The sequence below is a fragment of the Pinus tabuliformis genome, chromosome 1_2, assembly GCF_031772625.1.
Source record: "Pinus tabuliformis cultivar Carrire ecotype Pingquan chromosome 1_2, CPIR1, whole genome shotgun sequence".
Taxonomy (NCBI): domain Eukaryota; kingdom Viridiplantae; phylum Streptophyta; class Pinopsida; order Pinales; family Pinaceae; genus Pinus; species Pinus tabuliformis.
The window spans coordinates 397933178-397955624 of NC_142298.1; the positions used below are offsets into that span (position 1 = coordinate 397933178).

Here is a 22447-nt window from a genome sequence, read left to right on the forward strand (position 1 = left end):
GCTCCATGCTCCCTCTGAAAAATAATCGTGCCTACACCTGAGACACTATACTTCTCATCATTACCCATCGCTATGAGTATCTGGAGATCTTTCTCCTCCAAATTACTGAACAAACTTTTGTCACCGGTCATGTGGAAAGAAGCTCCACTGTCAAGAAACCATCCACTTCCCACCATGGATGAAACCATGCATGCGAAGAGTGTGAAGTCCAACTCAAACTATGAAGCAAGTGAGGCTGCTTCGCCTTCAGATTCTTCCCCGGATCCCTTCTTGGGCTTCTTCTTTGGGCAATTAGTAGCATAATGGCCCAACTCATGACAACGAAAGCATCGCACCTTCGACTTGTCAACCTTCTTCCCATCATTGGAAGAACTTGATTCGGAAAGAGAAACCTTCCCCTTCCCCTTCTTCGCCTTACTCGCCAAGGCACAATTCTCCTCATCATGCATAAATGAAGAACTGTCTCTGGTGCGCCGTCTAATCTCCTCTTACACAAGATCTGACCAAAGTCTCTCCCATCTTGGCAATTTCTCCCTTCCATTCACCGAGTCCTGGTAGCTATGCCAACTCTTAGGAAGGCCAAGGAGTGCTAGACTCACCATATCCTCATCCTCAACAGTTACCCCCACACTTCCCAGCTTATCTTGGCATTGGGTGAACTTCGTGAGATACTGGGGCATACTGTCTCCATTCTCACACCTAATGTTTCTAAGTTTATCCTTGAGCGCCATTCCACCAGCTCAAAACTCAACCGCTTTTGATCTAAAATTCGTGAGAACAAAGTATTTCTCGTACAAAGATCCACTGTATGGGCATTCACCGGATATCTCACCTTCCAAAAGAAAGATGAATCTAGAGGCTACCTGGCCCGATCACAGACTCTATTTGAAGAAATACAATGTAAACACTTTCTGAATAATAGATCTGATGATCAATACAGCACTGATATCATGTAGAACTTCTTCTACAAATCAGCTCGCTCTGATACCATGTAGAAATTTTGAATAATAAACACATATTCAACAGAGATTATCTCGATTATACACTATTGCGGAAAACATGCATAATACATAACCTCCTCTACGTTGATCATCAATTTACAGAAGCAGAAACAATAACATGCGCACATAGAAGCATCAATCACACATATCAACACAGTATTTTCCCGGGGAAAGCATCTTGCTAAAACCCCCAACTATCTGTATATTATATTGATTGAGAACATGTAACAAACATAGTACAATACTCCTCACAAGTACTCAGTACTATCTCCACCTGTTACACACAATACAGCTCAGATCTGATCTCCAAATCTCCTCCGCTGCTTGCCTGCCTCCACTGCACAATACCTGCTGAGAATGAATGAGAATGGCTGATCCAAACTCCTGTTTACCTTGTGAAAATCACCCACACTGTAAATCACGTGAGAAAAAGCTATATTTCACTTGGTATTGGCCCACACTACACAGAGATCATTGGCATAACTCAATCCCATGCATGTGCACAATCTCATGCACAACTGATGGCAATCTCAACCTCTAACACCTGTCTCCACTGAACTGTACATGCACTGAGTTAACTGATGTATTCTTCAGTTGCATTATGAGTTAATAATTAGTGAATTAATTAATAACTAATTCACACAACTCATCACTTAGTCTATTGATCATTTAGACTAAATACAACTAGTTCAACTAAGTCAAACTGAACACAACTCCATTAACTGCTCATCCAACTCCATCGAACTGAACCACATGAGTTCTAACTGATGTCCTGCATGCAATAGCTCAACTAACACATAAGAAAACGCATTTCCTTCTGACAGCTGCATGTGCCACATCTGTAGCTCAAACTGAAGTGCTCCAAGAGGATAAGATAAAGTTTATAGTCTAAATATTATTATGAGACAATAATATTTGACTTTTCTATTTTTGACTAGCAGTCTAAAAATAGACTCTGATCACTCCTGCGGTGATCCAAAAATAGAATTTGCGCCATAATTTGCGTGCGGGCCCACTTAGTGAAGGTGACTCCTTTCCACTAAGCTCCATCATCTTGTTGCATTCTCAACAAGCATTTCTTGTTGCACACTTTTCAACAGAGTTATGGGACTGGAAGACCACTCAAACTCTTTTTGGGCTTCTAGTGATTCCAGTGATTCTCTATGGTTGTGAACTGTGGGCTAGCAGTACCTTCGACATAGAGTGGAGACAAATTGAGAAAATTCAGAAGCGTTTGATTACAAACAAATTTAAGATGGAAAGTGCAGTTCCTTATGATATCTTGTTAAGTGAAACAGTCACTGCTCCTATTGAAGCAATTGCTATGGTGCGAGTCATAAGGTATTTAAAAAAAATTGAGCAAATGGAAGATGGTAGATGGCCTAAGGTTGTCTTTAATAATAGATTGTGCAAGAGCAAAAACACTTGAATGCATCAAAATAACAAATGGTTTAGTAAATGGGGTATTTGCTTCAACGCGTGTCCCATAAACAACAAAGAGGTAAAAGCTTTTGTTATGGAAAAGTTCCACAAATGTACTTGGGATAAGGAGCTAGGAAGAAAGAAAAATTACTATATTGAAGTTTTTAATCCCACTCATAATCATCAACCAAAAGCATACATAGAGGCCAATATCTCTTGGAGAGCCAAAATTCTTATTGCTCAGTTAAGGACTAATTCTCATAAACTCCGTTGTGAAACAGGGCACTGGAAAAGGCCAAAGGAAGTGTGGGAGGAAAGGGTATGCATTTTTTGTTCTTCCGGAAAAGTGGGAACAGAAAAACATTTCATTTTAGAATGTGAGGCCTTCAAAGACAACATGGAAAGTTATGCAGATATGCTGGCAGCGAGCTCTTGGGATAATCTGTTTAGCGAGGGGTTTATTGAGAAGCTGGGAGCATTTATTGTGAAGCCTCACAGAAAAAGGGCCGAATACATCAAGTAGATGAAGAAGCATTCTGTCCCATAAGCTATCTTTAGCCTCGTTGACTTTAAAATAATTTCTTTCTTTCTTTCTTTCTATTATAAATTGATTAAACAAATTAAATATTAAAAAAAATAAATTAAAGGAAAATATACCATATATCCTATTGTGTAGAGTAGTGATCTATAAACTTATGTGTAACTTAATTGAATGAGATATATTCTTTCCTTTCACAAGATTTAAATGATTTATAAAAAGCTACGAACCATCAATTTTTTTTGTAAATATTCATTGAAAGAGAGAGAACAACTATCATATCATTTCACTTTGTATATCATCTATTTTTGTTAAACATTGTCCTCAGTTTGTTTCAAAATCTAAATTTACTGATGGCCAAACAAAATCCCAGTTTGCTAACGGGCTATCAATAATTGAAACATGATTCGAAATAGATGGGCAACTAAAACCTAAAAGACGAGGGCTCAAGGAACCTCAACTAAAACCTAAAAGACGAGGGCTCAAGGAACCTGTCCACAAGGAATACTTATGCACAAATTCATACACCAATCTGTATGAGAGTCAAAAATACATATTATGAAAATGTATGCATCCAAAATTTTTATAAATTATTTTATAATTTATTAGTGCATTAAATTTTGGTTATTATGGGTTTTGGATAAGCGGTGATTGGGTGTTTTATTACGACACTTTTTATGTAAAGTTATAAGTCACAAGTTCAATTTTTCTCCCCAATAGAAGTGATATATTGAACATTATGAAAATTTCAATTTTTCTCCCCAATAGAAGTGATATATTGAACATTATGAAAATATAATTCCACCCAATTTTAAAAAAACCATCTTGAACATCAAAATTCTAATAACATTTTATTGACCATGAAGACAGTGATAGAAAGAAAATGTGTGTATATGTTTTTTGGAAAAAAAAAAAAACTTTATAGAGAAAAATACATATGCCACCCTCTCAAGGGACACAGAAAATGCATGAAAAGACACTGATCGCTAATTCACTGAAAAAAATATAAATCACAAAAAAACATGTTCACTAAAAGACTCGGAAACTTAACCAAAAAAAACCTAGTTTGAATCTTCCTGATTCTGTCTTATATCCCAGAATACAGGAAATAATCCATACAACCATCTTCAACAGAGATTAACCATTAAAAGGCGCAAAACATAAATGACATTTCAATTTTCCACAGCTATACAAATTTTAAGTTCTTATATTTATAAATAAGTTTTTAGAACAACGTTGAAACATTTATACGTGTGAATTCTGGTAGACTAAATAACCAGCTGATATCAACCCATCAGTAGGTAGCTTCTTGTGGAAATCACTTTCTAGCCAGCCTATGATACCACTAGAAGTAGGACAAAAAGATTTTTCCCTTCCTTCTCTACTACATAGTAGACAAGAAATTCCTCCCTCGTTTCAGTGTGTACATTAAAAAAAGAAGAAGTCCAAGAGCTGATATCTCAAAACTTCTATAGCATTTCCTTTGTCTTTTGGCCTTTTACCAGGTCCAAAGGCTAATTTTCATGGACGGTTTATCTATGGTATAGTAGCTTCATGGCTGGTTTATTCTATGATATAGTAGCTCTATTTTTCTATTGTCCCATGTGTCTCAGCATTCTTCTTTTTGTTTTTTCCACTGTTTCCTCTCTCACTTGAAAGTTTCAATAACAAAAGAATTCAGGGCAACTTCTTTCTTGTTCCAAGAATGTAAAGAAAGCAACTTGTTAAATTTTAGGTTCTAATATTCAAGAGAGGTCAAACCGAAATATTACAATTAGTGTTAGTCTTATCCTCCGTGGCAAGGAATGAATGTGTTTATTGCATGAAAATTTGTGGGAAATTGTGTGTTTGTAATAGGGTATCGTCGTTCTATTCATAGGAGGGTTTCTACCTGGTCTGGAAGGCAATTTCTGCATGGTTTTGAGACGTGTTTCTGCCCAGTTTGGAAGGTGGTTTCTACATGATTCTTATTCTCTTGCAAAATAATTCAAATCTGATTTATTTAAAAAATAAAAATAAAAATTATGAACATTGTATCAATTACATAATCATTGAAAGATGAAAAAATAAAATACAGGGATCTTTTCTTTGAATAAGTTTCTCATTCTTTTGACCAGCATTTTACAAGGTGACTTCTGTAGCCTACTTTGAAGTTTGAACTAGCAACTGTAGTCATTAAATCATGTCAAAAATAAGTGTAATGCCTATGTATAAGAGAGTATAACTACAGCAAAACAGTCTGTGTAAAAGAGAGTACAACCACAGCAATACATCCTGCTGTGTTTCTGTCTTTCCTGAAGAGATCAAAGTGCTCCTTCTCCCCTCTCAACACTGAAGCATGCTTATGCAATACATGGTACAAATAGATCTGAGGGTTTCTAGCCAAATCTGATGGTGAACGGTCTGTGCATGAAGAAAACATTGTTACAATGGTGACAGGGGTAAGTGACCTGTTCCTCTTCTCCTCCTTGAATGCACTGTCTTTTTGGAGCTTTTTGGCTCCCTTCTCACATCTAAAATCAACTTCTCCTATGTTGTCCTTTATCCTTCTAAATTGGTAACTAATATTTTCAATCCAAGCAACTAATCTTCTCAATTTTAACTGCAACTTATCTCAATTATAAAATGTGCAATTAAAATTAAATTTTAATTAAATCATTAATGTTCTAAAACTTCGAAATAAGATGTGCAATTAAAATTAGATTTTAATTAAGTCATTATTGTTCTAAAACTTCAAAACATAATTAACTTTTTGCTTAAAATTACAAGACATAATTTTTTCCCACATCCCCAAAACAATCACTAATCTTGCAAGTTCACATTGAACCTCAAACTACATTTCTCAACAATCTATCTTTAAACTTGATAAATGATAAAATCTACAAAAATATATTTTTTAACGAATCCATTCTTGATTTTTTTTAACGAATCCATTCTTGATTTCTCATTACGCCGTAAGGCGTTCCTCTGGGAAGGACTCCCCTCCAGTGCCACTCTGTACCTTCCTGCACCATTGATTTCGTTGTTAGACAATGGAATTAATATTCACCGTTTGATTCGAAGTCGATTCATTATCCCCTGGCCGCGCATGGCATCTGGCATCTAGGTTCTCTTGTTCTCTTTTTTCCATTTCATGTATATCGGCAGGAAATCTCGTTCAATTCGTTTCTGCATGGTTGTAGGTCGTCTGGAATAGCTTCGAATCTGAATCCGAGCCAAGATTTAATAGAGTCCACTGATCCTGATACGACGAAGCGCTCTTGTATGTATTCGGTTGAAGAAGGTGATATAGAAGCCTCGAGCATATAAAATCTTAGAGAGTTGCATCATGGCGTGAATGTGACCCTGAGCAGGGAAAGGGAGCATAACAGCATGAGGTCGTGTATTCATGGCGCCATGATGGAAACAAGACTCAAATACCATCGGTGGATACGATTCGAATACCAGTTTTCATTAGATTCAAACAGAGTGCCCTGTCTAAAGGAACAGGCCGGTGGTAAGCAAAACGGTATGGGTGATCAGGAATATGAGAGCAGGTGGTAAGCAAAACGGGATGGCTGATCAGGAATATGAGAGCCGAGGTAGACACAGATATATGGAATCCCAAATTTACAATGTACACCACAGGCCGGCTTCTGTGAATGTTAGAGAGGCAGCAGGGTCTTGCCGGCAATCAACAGTTTCAGCAAGCCAGCCACCCACTTTTCACCTCAGGTTTGACTGTTTCTTCCTACCTAAGGTCTTGTGTGTGTTGATATATAAAAAGAAAAAATCAGGATGTCTCAATATTTATTTTTCATGTTAATGTGGATCAGTGATTCATTACGGGATAGAATGTACTTCTCATTTGCTCTGGATCTTGACCTGAATGTGCTTGCAATTCATTTGCGTTGGATATGTGTTACCCAGAAGAACATTGGAGACGAAGCTCTGGCAATGTCAATGAGCTGACAGTAGGATGAGCTTGAGAAATTATTAAAAATTAAAATGAAATAAATATTTTAACAAAGCATTCAATTGATACATCCATTTCTCTGTTCTTTTAAATGTTTGCATCTTGCCCACCAGAATGAAAGAGGGAGAGCGCATGCAGCCAGCTACCCAGGCATGTCAAGTATACAAGTATCAGTTATTGCCCTGTTATTCAATCTCACCATCTCTCAGTGCTAGTTATGTTTATGCTGCTTCTAGAATTATTTAATCCAGTAAACAAGAAGGTTTTTGCACTGCAACATCCTTGTTGTATGAAGCCCAATATATATGTGCATTTATAAATGGTAATGGTAACCAAGAGCTCTGTTGGCACTTTTTCATGTGGGTACTGAAGTAGATATACTGATAAGGCACTTTGTTGATATTGTTAGTAAATTATTTGTTTGCAGTCATGGAAGCCATAGGGGCACTAAACAAGAATAACAATACCCTCTGGCTGGAAATGGGTGAAACAGTTGGGTGGCAGGGACTTAGAGCTCTTTTTGGAGGGCAGTTCTTTCGACATGCACTTGCAATTGGGCTTAATTTGCTCTTTCTTGTTTCTGTCATCCTTGAACTGTGTTGGACAAGGTGTAAATTTCGCACACCTTGGCCACCTACACCTCCTGTTCCATTTAACAACTTTTCGAGTAAGTTTAAACTGGGGATTATGCAAAAGCTGGCTTTAGGTGATTGCATATTTCTGTGTATATGCTATAGCGTTCTTGGGATACGGAGCCCTGTGTATTGGTGGCTGAAGGAGAGGCCTGAAGGTTTTGAAAACGTGGGCGAGTATATTGTCCAGGCTCTGACTTGGGTTACAATGTCAGCTTATGTTCATCGCTCCTTCAGAAAAGAAGGTAAACAGAAGTTTCCACTTTTATTGCAGTTGTGGTGGAGTCTATCATTCATTCTGCAGGCTTTCTTCATCGTCCTCGACATTCAACGGTTGACAAAACAAAGAAGCGTTGCTGTTGATATCTTTGTTGAAATTATGGCTGTTCTCATTTTGGCTTGCTTGTGTTATACTAGTTGTTGTGCCAGAAGTGGTGTAGAGTCCTCCTCACAGACCATTCTAGAACCTCTCTTGAAAGACAATCCCCAAAAATGTGGAAACATTAACGCAGTCTCTACTTATGCAACAACCAACCTTCTCAGTCAGCTGTCATTTTCTTGGATGAGTCCTTTGCTTGCTGTTGGTTATAAAAGCCCTTTGCAGAGGCGGACAGGACAGGCCAATTATACCCTAAATTCAGAGCTCAGCTAGAGGCCAAAGGTGATACAGGTTATTAGCAAAAGCCTTACTCCTATGTTTTCGGAAGGAAGTACTTTTGACTGCATTCTTAGCAGCACTGGAGACTTGTGCATCATATGTAGTTCCATGTTTTATAAATGCCTTTGTTCAGTTTCTAGGTGGAATGAAACAGTCTGAAAGTCAAGGCTATGTGCTAGCTTGTGCTTTTTTTGTGGCAAAGGTATTAGAGTCTTTGTCACAGCGACACGGGTTTTTCAAACAACATCAGTTAACTTTACAGGTTACAGCAGCATTGACAGCTATTATATACAGGAAGGGCTTGTTGCTTTCCAGTCAGTCAAGACAGAAGCATACAAGCGGAGAGATTATCAACTACACGAGTGTAGATGTTCAGAATGTTTCATGTTTCTGTTACTATATGCATAGTATTTGGATTTTCCCTCTTCAATTTGTTCTGGCCTTCATTATTCTATATCAGGCGTTGGGCTTGGCAACATTTTCAGGGTTGGCAGCCTCATTTGCAGTTATGTTGCCAAATTTCCCACTTGCAAAATTGCAAGCAAAATTTCAGGAGAGAATAATGGAACAAAAAGACAAAAGGATGAAGGCCACATCGGAGACATTAAAAATTATGAGGATCTTAAAATTGCAGGCTTGGGAGACAAGATTTCTTTGGAAACTAGAAATTTTGAGGCAGGCAGAATATAGTTGGCTACAAAAATATGTTTACGCATCAGCTATCACAACATCTGTTTCCTCTGTTGGACCAATATTTATCATTGTTGCAACTTTTGGTACGTGTATGCTTATAGGAGTGCCTTTGACAGCAGGGAGAATTCTTTCTGCACTCGCAACCTATGGGACACTTCAGGGAGCTATGGGCATGCTTCCTGGCTTAATCCCTCAGATTGCTCAAACTAAAGTGTCAATAGATCGCATTGTGGCCTTTCTGCAGGAGGAAGAGCTGCAACACGATGGGGTAGAAAAGGTATCAAAGGAGTCAACAGACTTCGCGATTCAAATCCAAGGAGGGATATTTTCTTGGAATCCCGATTCCTCTAGTCCAACTATAAGAGGTTTAGATGTCCAACCAGAGAGAGGCATGAGGGTTGCAGTATGTGGAACTGTTGGTTCAGGAAAATCAAGCCTTTTATCCTGCATATTAGGTGAAATACCAAAAATATCAGGCTCTGTTAGCTTAAGTGGTACCAAAGCATATGTCCCTCAGTCTCCTTGGATACAAAGTGGGAAAATTAAAGACGCTATTCTCTTTGGAAAGCAGATGGATACTATTAGATACAATAGTGTACTTGATGCTTGTGCATTGAAAAAAGAGCTTGAACTTTTTCCTTATGGGGACGAGACAGACATTGGAGAAAGAGGGTTAAATTTGAGTGGTGGACAAAAACAGAGAATACAGATTGCCCGTGCTTTATATCAACATGTAGACATTTATATTTTTGGTGACCCTTTTAGTGTTGTGGATGCACATACCGGAAAACATATTTTCCAATTATGTTTCTCTTATCCTTTACATACTGTAGGTTTGCTGAATTAATTAGTTTTAATGTTTTGATGGAATGATGAAGCTCTACAATAGCACTCTGCAATTCATTGTTCAATCTGGATAATATACATTGCTGGTTGTGCTGCTGCAAATTCATGTCCATAAACATCTAAGAAATTGGACTTGCTTGTTATAGGAATGCATACTTGGTATTCTGGGTTCAAAGACTCTAGTCTATGTAACTCATCAAGTGGAGTTTTTACCCTCTGCTGACATCATTCTGGTAGGTTTGAATTTCTTTCATCCTGCTCTAGTGATATTAAAACTTTCAATGTAAATGGTAAAGGGACAGTGGGCTTATTGATCATTTATTGAGAGGAGGAGATAAGTGATCCATATTTTGTTGATGTAAATGATATTCTTCACAGGTAATGCGAGATGGTGAAATTACTCAGGTTGGCAGATATGATGACATCTTACAATCAGGCACAGATTTTGTGGAATTAGTTGGTGCACATCAGAAAGCTTTGAAAGCTATTTCTGCTATGGAGAAATCTGAAGTGTACACATCAGAGAGATTTGTTGAAAGCTCATGTCCTGGCAATACAACTGCAGCAAAAAATGTTACTACCAGTGACACACTGGAGCAGTGCGGTGTTCAGAACTCAATAGATGTAGAGGAAGAGGTTGAACCAGAAAACCACAAAGAAAGATTGGATAAGGAGAATAAAAATTCACAGCTTGTACAAGAATAAGAAAGAGAGAGAGGCAGGGTAAGCATGTCGGTACCTGGTCTTACATTACTGCTGCATACAATGGTACTTTGATACCTCTAATACTACTGGCCCAAATAATAAGTCAGCTACTTCAAATATGTAGTAACCTCTGGATGACATCGGAAGCCTCTACAAAAGAAAATGAGAGTTCCCCTATGAGAAAGTCCCTTTTCATTCTGGTTTATGTTGCTTTGACATTAAGCAGCTCCCTGTGTGTTCTTGTGAGGTCTATGCTTCTTTCATTGGTTGGACTTAAAACTGCTAATCAGCTTTTTAGCACTCTGCACAGGTGTATATTTTGTGCACCAATGTCCTTCTTTGATGCAACTCCATCTGGGCAAATACTGAATCGGGTCAGTTGACATTTATTGTTTTAATAGGCTAATACCTTTCCTGAGAGAGGAGGAAATCATTTGATTCTAGTGGGTCAGTAACAAGCTCTCTGTTTCTTGGCAGGCATCAACTGATCAGAGTGCAGTGGACACATTGATTCCTTCTCAACTAGGAGAATTGGCTTTTGCATTTATACAACTTTTGGGGATCATTGCAGTCATGTCTCATATTGCTTGGCAGGTCTTCATTGTGTTTATACCAGTGGGTGAAAGTTGTATATGGTATCAAGTATTCTCTGTATTTCTCAATAATAATAAATACGAACTTGCAAATTTTAATTTTCTCAGAGGAACATAAATTGGCGATAAGAGAGTTTGATTTCTACTTCAATGTTTGCTGTAGGTAGATCCCATAATCTGATTGAAAAGGATGTTATCAAATAGATTAAGTTGCATCAGGATTCTATCATGACAACAGTTTATCTGTATTTCTTTGTTTCCATGCTTTTGGGTTTTTATAGTAATAAGAGAATTCTTGTAACTCCTCTGACCTTCCTTGCATGCAGCAATACTGCATAACATCAGCTAGGGAACTGGCTCGGCTGGCATCAGTTTGTAGAGCTCCAATCGTACAACATTTTGGAGAATCAATCTCTGGAGCAGCCACCATTAGAAGTTTTGACCAGGAATTTCGATTCATGGAACGAAATCTCGAGTTGATTGATATATATATATATATATATATATATATATATATATATATGACCTAGTCTCCACAATGTTGGAGCCAATGAGTGGCTTGGCTTTCGGATGGATTTTCTGTCAAATCTTGTGTTTGCATTCTTTTTGGTGTTGTTAGCCCAAGTAGGTACAGAAGCACTATCTTGACTTACAATTATTTTTCCTAAACTGATCTCAGCAGACTAGACATATTCTTTATAATGAAATATGAAAGTAAACGAAATGGCACCTTAACAGGCACTGCAGGGTTGGCAGTAACATATAGTCTAAGTCTGAACATGGTACAAGCCTGGATAATATGGTGTCTTTGTTATGTGAAGACCAACATGTTGTCAGCGGAGAGAATAATGCAGTATTCACGCATTCCCAGTGAGTCACCAGTGATTGTAGAGAATTGTAGAACAAACTCCAACTGGCCATCTAGAGGAACGATAGATCTAACTGATTTGCAGGTCATAACTCAATACAAATAGACTCTTTTTCACGCATTCAATGCTAATAATTTGCATGTCAGTTCATTTATAAATTTGATCCATACAATCAGGTGCGTTATGGACCACATCTTCTGCTTGTCTTGAAAGGCCTTACATGCACTTTCCCTGGAGGCACGAAGGTGGGAGTTGTGGGGCAGACAGGAAGTGGCAAATCTACTCTTATTCAATCCATTTTTCGCATTGTGGAACCAACAACGGGCAGAATTGTCATTGATGGAGTCGACATCTCATCCATAGGCCTCCATGACCTAAGATCCAAATTAAGCATTATTCCCCAAGAACCAACAATGTTTGAAGGCACTATAAGAAATAATTTGGATCCTCTCGAAGATTGCTTGGATGATGAGATTTGGGAGGTTAGTTTTGCTTCATATTCTATAAGCATTAGCATCAATTTTAGCGCCAATTATTCTTGCCTTGAAGAATATAGATATTTCCCTGTGGATCTTGCTATAAGTTTATTGTTTATGAATCTACTTCAATTTTGCTTGTCCTTTCAGGCTTTGGACAAGTGCCAACTTGGTGAGATTGTATGAGCAAAAGAAAAGAAACTTGATTCCTCAGGTCTATGTGTATTTATCACATTCAATGGAAGTCCTGAAGGAGAAAAATAAAACCTTTTACAGTAGCTATTTCTGCTATTTGCTTTCCATCTTAGTGCTCATGTTTTGTTTATTTTTTGGTGTCCTTGAGACCTACCTGGTCTGCAGGACCCCTTTTTTTTAGAATGAAAATTGAGAATCGAATTTAATGGAATGATCTCTTGTACAGTGTCTGAGAATGGAGGAAACTGGAGTGTGGGTCAATGCCAGCTTGTCTGTCTTGTACAGTGTCTGAGACTGGAGGAAACTAGAGTGTGGGTCAATGCTAGCTTGTCTGTCTTGTACAGTGTCTGAGAATGGAGGAAACTAGAGTGTGGGTCAATGCTAGCTTGTCTGTTTGGGACGGGCACTATTGAAACAAAGTCAGATACTGGTCCTTGCCGAGGCAACTGCCTCAGTTGACACTGCAACTGATGGGTTTATTCAGCAAATAATTCGCCACCAATTTTCTACCTGCACAGTCATTACTATACCACATCGGATTCCATCTGTTATTGAGAGTGATATGGTTCTCCTATTAAAGGATGGTATAACATTTTTTAGTTGTTTATTTTCTAGTGTTTTGTTACAGTTACTATTTTTTTGGACACATTTCATTTTTTACTTACTTTTGTATTTGTTCTGAATCAGGACAAATTGCTGAGTATGACACTCCATCCAAACTACTCAGCAACAAATTTTCTGCATTTGCAAAACTTGTTTCAGAGTACTCCATCCAATAGATATCTTAACTAGAGCTTTGGACATTGGTCATATTGGGTTTACAATAGAATGGAGAAAAATCTTCATTTCCCTAAAACTCAAGCTGGATAAATGTACAATATAGAGATACAATATAGTAGACTATGAGCTACCATGTAAGCTCATTATTTTCTGATAATATTCTATATTTAAGTCCTTAAGAAGAGTTCAATAACTCCTATCAGTGACTTTCACTGACTTTGACAGTTATGATTTTTCACTTGTTATATACAAATGGAGTTTACCCTTTTTCCTGTGTAACTTTTATCACTTCAACAAGGTAATCAAGGTAATATTGGAGAACTCCAGACAACTTGGATTTGTACAGGCAGTGTAGTTGGATGTAAGGTGCCTCTAACTAATTTGTCTTTTTTTTTTCCTGCTTTGATTCTATTATTTTGAGTTTCACATCTGCATTTTTTTGTTTCTATTTTAGTTCTGACCTCTATATGTAGTAATACTATGCCAATTCACATCAACATTTTATTCTCATTTCTACCAAACAAGCTATGATATACTTGTCAAGGTTCATAGGTCTTAATAATAAGTAATGGCTAATTGTTAATTTCTTTTTTTTCCTTCATGCAATGAACCAACTCAATTTTATTCACAATATTTTGCAGTTATAAACTTTTAAAGTTACCTAATATTTCAATGAGTAAGAATTTGAGAATTCTACTATCTAACCATCAAATATGCCCAAAAGAGGGAAAAAAATATAAGAAAAAATGAGAGATGTACAAAATAGACATAGGCTTTTTGTTCTTTAAAAGCAATTTATTTTTTATTTAATTATTTTTTTCAATATATATATATATATATATATATATATATATATATTTGTAATCTTTTCTTTTGAATAATGATGAAAATATTGGTTTGAGTGGTTGTTTTAACTAATATTCAGTTTAACAAGTTTTGTTTTGTTTGTTTGTTTGTTTGTTTTTTTTCTTTTTTGTTTGTTTGTTTGTTTTTTTTTTTTAAATTTTCAATATAAAAAAGATATTCTACATCAACTTCAAAAAATCTTCTAATTCACCTAGTTGAGGTAAATTTTCATTTTTATCAGAGTTAAAACTTCACTTTAGCTATGGGAGGAACTTGCACACATTTTTTTGGCACAAAAAATAAATATGTTCTTTTAAAAAGTTTCATACTCCATTAAATGTTTTAAATTCACTATGATAAAAGTTCAACACTGACTGACAAAAGTATAAAGTGTCTTTTTTTAATGAAAAGTATAAATTGTCTTGTTTAAATGAAAAGTTGTGTCTTGTTTAAAAGAAAAGTTTAGAATGCACGTGATTGATTATAAGAGTGGCTCTCAAATTAAAATTGAAACTTTGAAAACAATTCCATGAAAGTACAGGGAGTTATCTCCTTTGTATGAAAGTATAGGGAGTTATCTCCTTAGTTTAATGTTCTTTCCATGCCAATTAAAATGTAATGAGGGATCATTCCAAACTTTCTATAGAATTCATACTATGCTTTCTCCCCCATTTAAAACTTTCTCATCATTACTAAGGGTTTAGGTTTTAGTGGAGTGAAATTTGGAACTTAAGACCATTGAAAGATCGAAAGTGTTAAAATTGGCAACTAGGGCCAAATTCCACCTTGGGACAATTCATTTGATGGAGATGATGATTGCATTAAATTTCACTTTATGAGAGAGACCAAAATTGATATAAAAATCATCGCATTTGGACAAGCAGAAGTGTGAGATTTTGAATTTATGCCCACACATGTGCAAATTGTTCAGGTTGGCCACATCATCATGGAGGCTCATGAAGCCCAATGGACATGACTCTTCACCCGTGACCTCTCAACTCATTTGGCATCATCATCAACACTCGTATTCTTCTCTCTCCTACTCCCATTGGTTTGTACAACTATTGGGCTCTCTTTTCTCTCACACGTGTGGCACAAGTCAAGAACTGGATTTTAAGACACCTGAAGAAGTTTTCACTGGTAAGAAACCTGATGTTTCTCATTTTAGAATATATGGATGTCTTGTGTATTTTCATGTGTATAAAGAGAAAAGAAACAAGTTGGAAGCATCTGGGAAGAAAGGTATATTTGTGGGCTATAGTGAGAATTCAAAGGCATATAGAATCTATGTGCTTGGACAAAGAGATGTGGAAGTTAGCCATGATGTCACCTTCGATGAAGATATTGCCCTTGGGAAGACCCAAGATCTCCCCACTCCAAGGAAGGACAATAATGATGATGTTGTGGAAAAATAGGATGAACCTCCTTCAGATGAACCTATGCCTGATGTTGAAGGCCCAATGGATCCCATTGATCCACCACCTAGTGATACCTATACCTCAAGGAAAATATCTTTCTAGCTCAAAAATACTCTCGAAGATGCTGAAAGACATATCGCTCCAAGAGGGAAATTCTGTGAAAGTAAGAAGCCAAATAGGTATCAAGGGTACTTAGTTGCTATGAGTATTATTGTTCAATATGAGCTATCCGATCTATTATTTCTCTCGTTGCCTCTCAAGGATGGATCCTACACCAAATGGAGGTTAGGATTGACTTCTTACATGGCTTGCTTAAAGAGGAAGTCTACGTAGAACAACTTAAGGGGTTTGAAGTACAAGATCGAAGGACACACTTGTGCAGACAGAATGTTGAATTCAAAATCAATCCACATATTGTGCTCCAAACATCATTCAATTACCCTCAAAATAGTGTAGGTTAACCACACAGAAATAACCCTGAATTTGTGTGAATAAGAAACTTCCTCAAGGTCAAAATGTAGGTGATACGTATCTGCAAAAGAAAAAAGACTGGATTCCTTTCAGGTAGGTGTCTTTCCAGGTAGAAAAAAGATTGGATTCCTTTGTTGAACTGACTTGGCCATCACCATCTAAGTCATTTTGGGCATTTTTGGCCTTCTTTTTATTATTGTATGTATCAGTAGCATTGATGTTGTTTGCTTTATCCTTGAAAGATTGCGAAAAAGAATGCGGCTACACTGGTAATGAACCTTTGACCCTGCGAACAACAAGATGACCATAAGGACCATGGCCATCAAAAAACCCCACAGAAGATTAAATCATCTGAAACAAAATCATGTGAATGATAACAAAAGAATAATCAGAATATGAACTTTTTATTTCCAAATTAGGACAAAGCAAAATTTTGCTAAAAAAATTGGATATCATTTGAACTAAAAAAGGAAAGGATAACTCTGAACATGAAAATGTCAAAACATTTCATTTATGAACTCTTGAGAAAAGAAAATTCACAGCATAAATGCCAATGTCCAAGAGTTGCATAGTAGTCCTTGCTCCATTCATTACTAAGGGCTAGGATCCATGTCGTACTAAATAGTGCATGCACATTGTTGTTAGGGCATACATGTAGATTGCATATGTTACATTCGACATTCTAAATAAGTACCCTCTTACATGAGGAACAGAGTGCTGTTTATTTTATGTTCAAAACCACCACCAAATAGGAGTAACTAATTCAAATATAAGCTACCAAACCAGTTTCAAATTTCTTACAGCAGCTAACTACATAAAATTATACATATAAAAAGCTTACCATACAAGTACTTATCCAGAATATGAACCACACGATGACTGGTTATTTATAGTAAATGCATGAAGCAGACCCTGAGCTGAATGGGTTTGCTCTGGAGTCCCAGATATTCAATCACTTCATATGATTGTGGTCTCACTTCAAGTAAGTTAACTTTTTCACCTGATATTTGTAGAAGGTAAATAAGATCTTGTTGATGAATATACTCATGAGAAGAGCTCTGAGACGATGCAGATACAATAAAGGATTGGCCAAATCAAATCAGAAACCAAGAAGATGGTTTGAACAAATGGACAACCAAGTGGCTTGTGCACATATTTAGAACTCACAATGTCTGCCACCATTGAACATTCTCTCTTGTCAATAATCCTAACAAGGAAATTTGAGCAACACCCTTCCCTGAATTTGCGATAGGAGGTGCAATGGCATGCTCAGTTATGACAACTTCAACTGTTGTTTTAGTAACAAGCCCACCAATTGATCTGATACACACAATGAGTGAAAATGAGTCAATCTTACCAAACACTAATAAGGATAACTTGAAACTACAACCCGAAAACTAATTAAAGAGATATTGATCTTATCCATACATTCCAGATCCTTTTGGCCCCCCTTGTTTTCTTGCTTTCTCTTCATACTTGGGTAGATTCCTTAATGATGTCAAATTTGATTGAACTGTGCGACAATAAGATAATTGTTGGGAATACTTTCTGTAACCTAATTGTTGGCCATGTATGTATCAATGCTGTTAGACAGTAAAAAACAGAGTTTCCTTAATGATGTCAAATTTGATTGAACTGTGCAAATTCAATTGCTTGCCAGTGTTAAATACTTACAAATGGAAAAAAATATAGGTATAGTGAAAATGATGAGCACATTTTTATCACATAATTTGCGACCTAAAACCAGAGAACCATGTTTAAAATTTAAAAGTGATAGATTGTGAAGGAAATAAATAAAACATAATCCCGATTATAACAAATTAGCTGTAAATTTTTGTCCGTGGAAGATTTATTTGCATAATGAAAAAGGCAATATGGGAGATTCCAATCACGTTCCAAGGCATTTTTTAAAATGTGGATGTGACAAAAGGTTGTTGTGGAAGGTGTTGTTTGTATATGAGAAATTTCTTGATCATTGTATATAACCCTAATGTTGATAGATATGTCTACTAAGTGGTTCCAGTTAATGGGGCATTGATTTGAGCGTTCAATATATTTTTATTCCTTATCAAAGTATCCTTTTGTTGTATTTGTGTTCTTCAATTTATGCCTTACGGCGTTTCCTTTGCAACATCTGGTGCAAATGCTAGTTATATTTATAGTACAAAATAATAATAAATAGCATATATATATATATATATATAAGTAACTTCACATCTTAACTACCCTATGAAGGAGATTACTGAAGAACAAACTGAAATTTCATAGAGAACTACACTCTTAGTGATTGTGCTGTAACATAATATTTATTCAAAAGCCTTTTTGCAAACTATTTATAACTGAACTGTGTGCTTACTATACCTTTTGGAAACTGATAACAGAGACTATGACAAAATACCATCTATTAGGCTAATTTTGGTAAGGCTATGCATAATTCCTGGTATAGAACCAATCAGGAGAGACACGTGAATGTTAAAGAAATTGCATTGATTTTTATATCATACGAAGCCATTTGGCTTTAGCAACCCAAGCTTCCATTCCGATTTTGTCATGATTGATTCATAGAGCATGAGAGTCTTAAACAGTTTGTTAGGAAGTCATATTAAATTCCTCGAGACTTGTCTTTCGCTATATAAGTGGCGCCAGCTATTTGTACAAATAGACTGTAAACTCTGGTAAACAGCTTACAAACTCACAAAAATCATTTTTGTCGGCTGTGATTTGATCACATAAAAAGCAAGACTATAATTGGTTTACATTAGCTCTTCTTATCATTCTCTTTAGTAAGATTTAGCTATAGTTTATTTAAATATATTTTGGTTTAATTTGTCTAAAATTCTACAGATTTTTTTTGGAATCACAAATTTGAGTTGTAAACTCTCTACAATTCTAACTTTCTAGAAGTTTTTCAAAGTACTGAATCCATATATGTAGTCTAAAACCTATTTTAAACAATAAAAATTAAAACTTGGCTCAAAAAAATTTCCCCAAATTCCCACCAAAAACTCAAAAGCTTCAAAACTTAGCATATTTAGACAACGGCTGAGATGATGTTGTCAGGATTATGAGAGACTCAAAAGCTCAAAAACTTAACATATTTAGGCAATGCCGATGTTGTCAAGGTCATCAGGATTATGAGAGAGTTTGAATCTTATATCTCGAAAACATAGAATATGTCCTTTAAGACAAACAATATAACCCCACAATTGGCTTCCACTTGTTGAAGATAATGGAGAATATCTTGGAATAGGTTGAGTTGGTTCATGTAACCTTAGGATAGGAATTAGTTTCTATTTCTTAGGATGCTGTTCTAACTTCCCTAAAACCATGTTTTTTATTTAATGTGTAATGTGGATGAACAATGTAGAGCGTTCTGCAGAGCCAGACTCTCCTGGTTCAGATTCTCTTTCGTAGACCTAAACAGTAGGTTTTATTTCTTTTAATACAAACATTGCCATTTTTATCATGGTATTAGAGCGTCGGGGTTGAGGAACCTGTACGTTGGCTGGTGGGTGGGTCTTTGAACCGAGATCATTGCAGTTGTGAAGAGGATAACTACGACGATTCCGAGATCGTCGCTGGTTCTGAGTTGCGACGAGTGCACTATAACTCCTTCGCGCATATTTTCTAACTTTTTCGTCGCGGGAAAGACATGTACAGTTGCGATGACGTCGCAGAAACGACAAGCACTTCTGCGATGATTGTGTAAGCCAACAACAAGGCTGTAGCTGCGAGGGGAAGCCAAGAACAAGGTTGTAGCTATCAGATAAGCTGCGTGAGGAAGCCAAGAAAAAGGTTGTAGCTGACAACAAAAGGTTGTCTAGAGGCTGAGAAGGAAGCCATGGTGATCTGCGGGTGTGCTGCAAGATCAGACAACATTGAAGAACAATGATTTGTCTTTGTCATAGATCTGGGGTAAATTTAACATCTTTTACCCGTCGATTTGTATTTTATTTTTTATTTTTATTTATTTTTCCTAAATCACCAAGATGAATAAAAATATATTTGAAGCATGCATGAACAAGCATAACAAGCTCGATGGTTCCAATTATGCAAATTGGAAGTTCAAGATGCAGACTTTGCTAGAAGCACATAGTGCTTGGACGATTGTGAATGGGGATGAGCTGAGGTCCGTGGCTGGATCAACATCTATCCCAAATTGGGAGAAACGAGAAAGTAGAGCAAGGGCAATGTTAAAGATGTCAGTGAAAGACTGCATTATACCGCACATCAGAGAAGGTTAGTCAGCTAACAAAATCTGGGAATTTATGAAGGAATTGTACGAGATCAGGAATTCAAATTGTCTTTTGTTCCTCAAGAGTAAGATCATATCCATGAAGATGGAGGAGAATGAAACGATTGCTTCATTTGTAGCAAAGATCAAGGATCTAAAAACCAAATTATCAGACATTGGTCATACAGTTGACAATACAGATCTTGTAACCATTACAATGAATGGTGTCACTGATGATTATTAAATATTCATCATTGGGATAAATGCTAGAGAGAAGATCCCGCATTTTGAAGAGCTGACAGGTATACTGATGTAGGAAGAAGAGAGGAGATCATCTCTGAAGCCCCAAAGTGTCAATCTTGCATTAATGGCAAAGAAAAATTTCTACAAAGGGAAAGGGAGTCCACAACAGCAAAACGGAGCAAGTTCACATAAACAGCCAAATCTGACCCAAGGTATGAATCCGAATAAAAACTACTTTGAAACTAAATGTTTTTATTACGGAAAATTGGGTCATATTGCCAGGGAATGTAGGAAAAAGAAATATCATGAAGAACAGCAGAAGCCAAAAAGACATGCAGGTCATCTCGCGAATGGTGATTAGGTGCAGAATTTAAGATTGTTCATGGCAGATTGTGATGAAAATGTTGATGCAGACATCTGGTATGTAGATTTAGGAGTGTCAACACACATGACAGGGAATAAGCACTGGCTGGAGGATTTTAAAGAAATCAATGAAGGCGCACAGATTTACCTAGGTGATGACAGAAGTCATCAAATCAAAGGGTGTGGGAAAGTTTCTGTCATTCTACCTAATGGTAATATCAAACAAATTTATAATGTAATGTATGTGCCTGGCATAACAAAGAACTTGATTTTTGTATCTATGATTACAAATCAAGATTTGAAAGTTGAATTTTTAAAATCTAACTGTTACATTAAAGATCTACTAGATGGCATGTAGACAATTGCTATAGGAATCCGAATAGGAGGACTGTACAAGTTGGATGTGAGACCTGCACTAGTTCAAGCATTGACAACAGCGAACCTGACTACATAAGAGCTTTGGCATCAGAGATTCGGCCACATCAACTACAATGATTTATTGTTACTACAAAAGAAGGAAGTGGTAAGAGATCTTCGTATGCTAAAGCAAGTTCATAATGATTGTGATGCTTGTACATTAGGAAAAATGCATAGAGAAAAATTCCATATTTGAGTAGAAAAGAAACAAAGGGATATACTGGAATTAGTGCACACAGACCTTTGTGGACCCATGCAGACAAAATCATTAGGAGGTGCACTGTATTTCCTACTGTTTATTGATGACTATACAAAGTTTTCTTGGGTGTATTTCTTAAGTAAGAAAAGTCATACATTCAAATACTTTAAGTAGTTTAAAAATATGATTGAAAGACAAACAGGGAAACAGATAAAAATTCTTTGTTCTGATCAAGGGGGAGAATACAGGAAAGATGAGCTTATCAGATATTGTAAAGATCATGGAATTTTGCAGCAGTTCATAGTACCCCATACTCCATAGCAGAATGGAGTAACAGAAAGAAAGAACAGAACACTGGTGGAATGTGCTAGAAGTATGCTGAAAGGTAAGAATCTTTCGAATGGTTTTTGGGCTAAAGCAATGAATATTGCGGTTTATTTGAAAAATAGGAGTCCTACAAAAAATCTTGAGTCTAAAACTCCTTTTGAAGCATTATATGGATATAAACCTACAATAAAACACTTAAGGATATTTCGATCAAAAGCATTTTCCCACATACCAAAGGAAGATAGAAGAAAATTAGATTCAAAAGCCATTAGATGTATTTTTATAGGGTATTGTTCGTCATATAAAGCATACAGATTATTTAATCCCTCTACTCACAAGACTTTTGTTAGTAAAGATGTTAAATTCCATGAGCAGGATAATGAAGAACCTGATGAGCACTATGATGGATGGGACATTCCGTACTTTGAGGAAGAAGAAGCAGAGACTAATTAGAGTCAGCAACAAACAAAGGCTGAGGATGAACAATAACAACGACAGCAAAAGTAGCAACAACAACAACAACAACAGCAAAAGTAGCAACAACAACAACAACAACAGCAAAAGTA

General features: G+C 36.5%; 1 pseudogene; it reads left to right on the forward strand.

Moving 5' to 3' along the window:
• Window positions 1-6514: 6514 nt before the first annotated feature.
• LOC149206038 (putative ABC transporter C family member 15) lies at window positions 6515-13557 on the forward strand (annotated as a pseudogene).
• Window positions 13558-22447: the final 8890 nt, after the last annotated feature.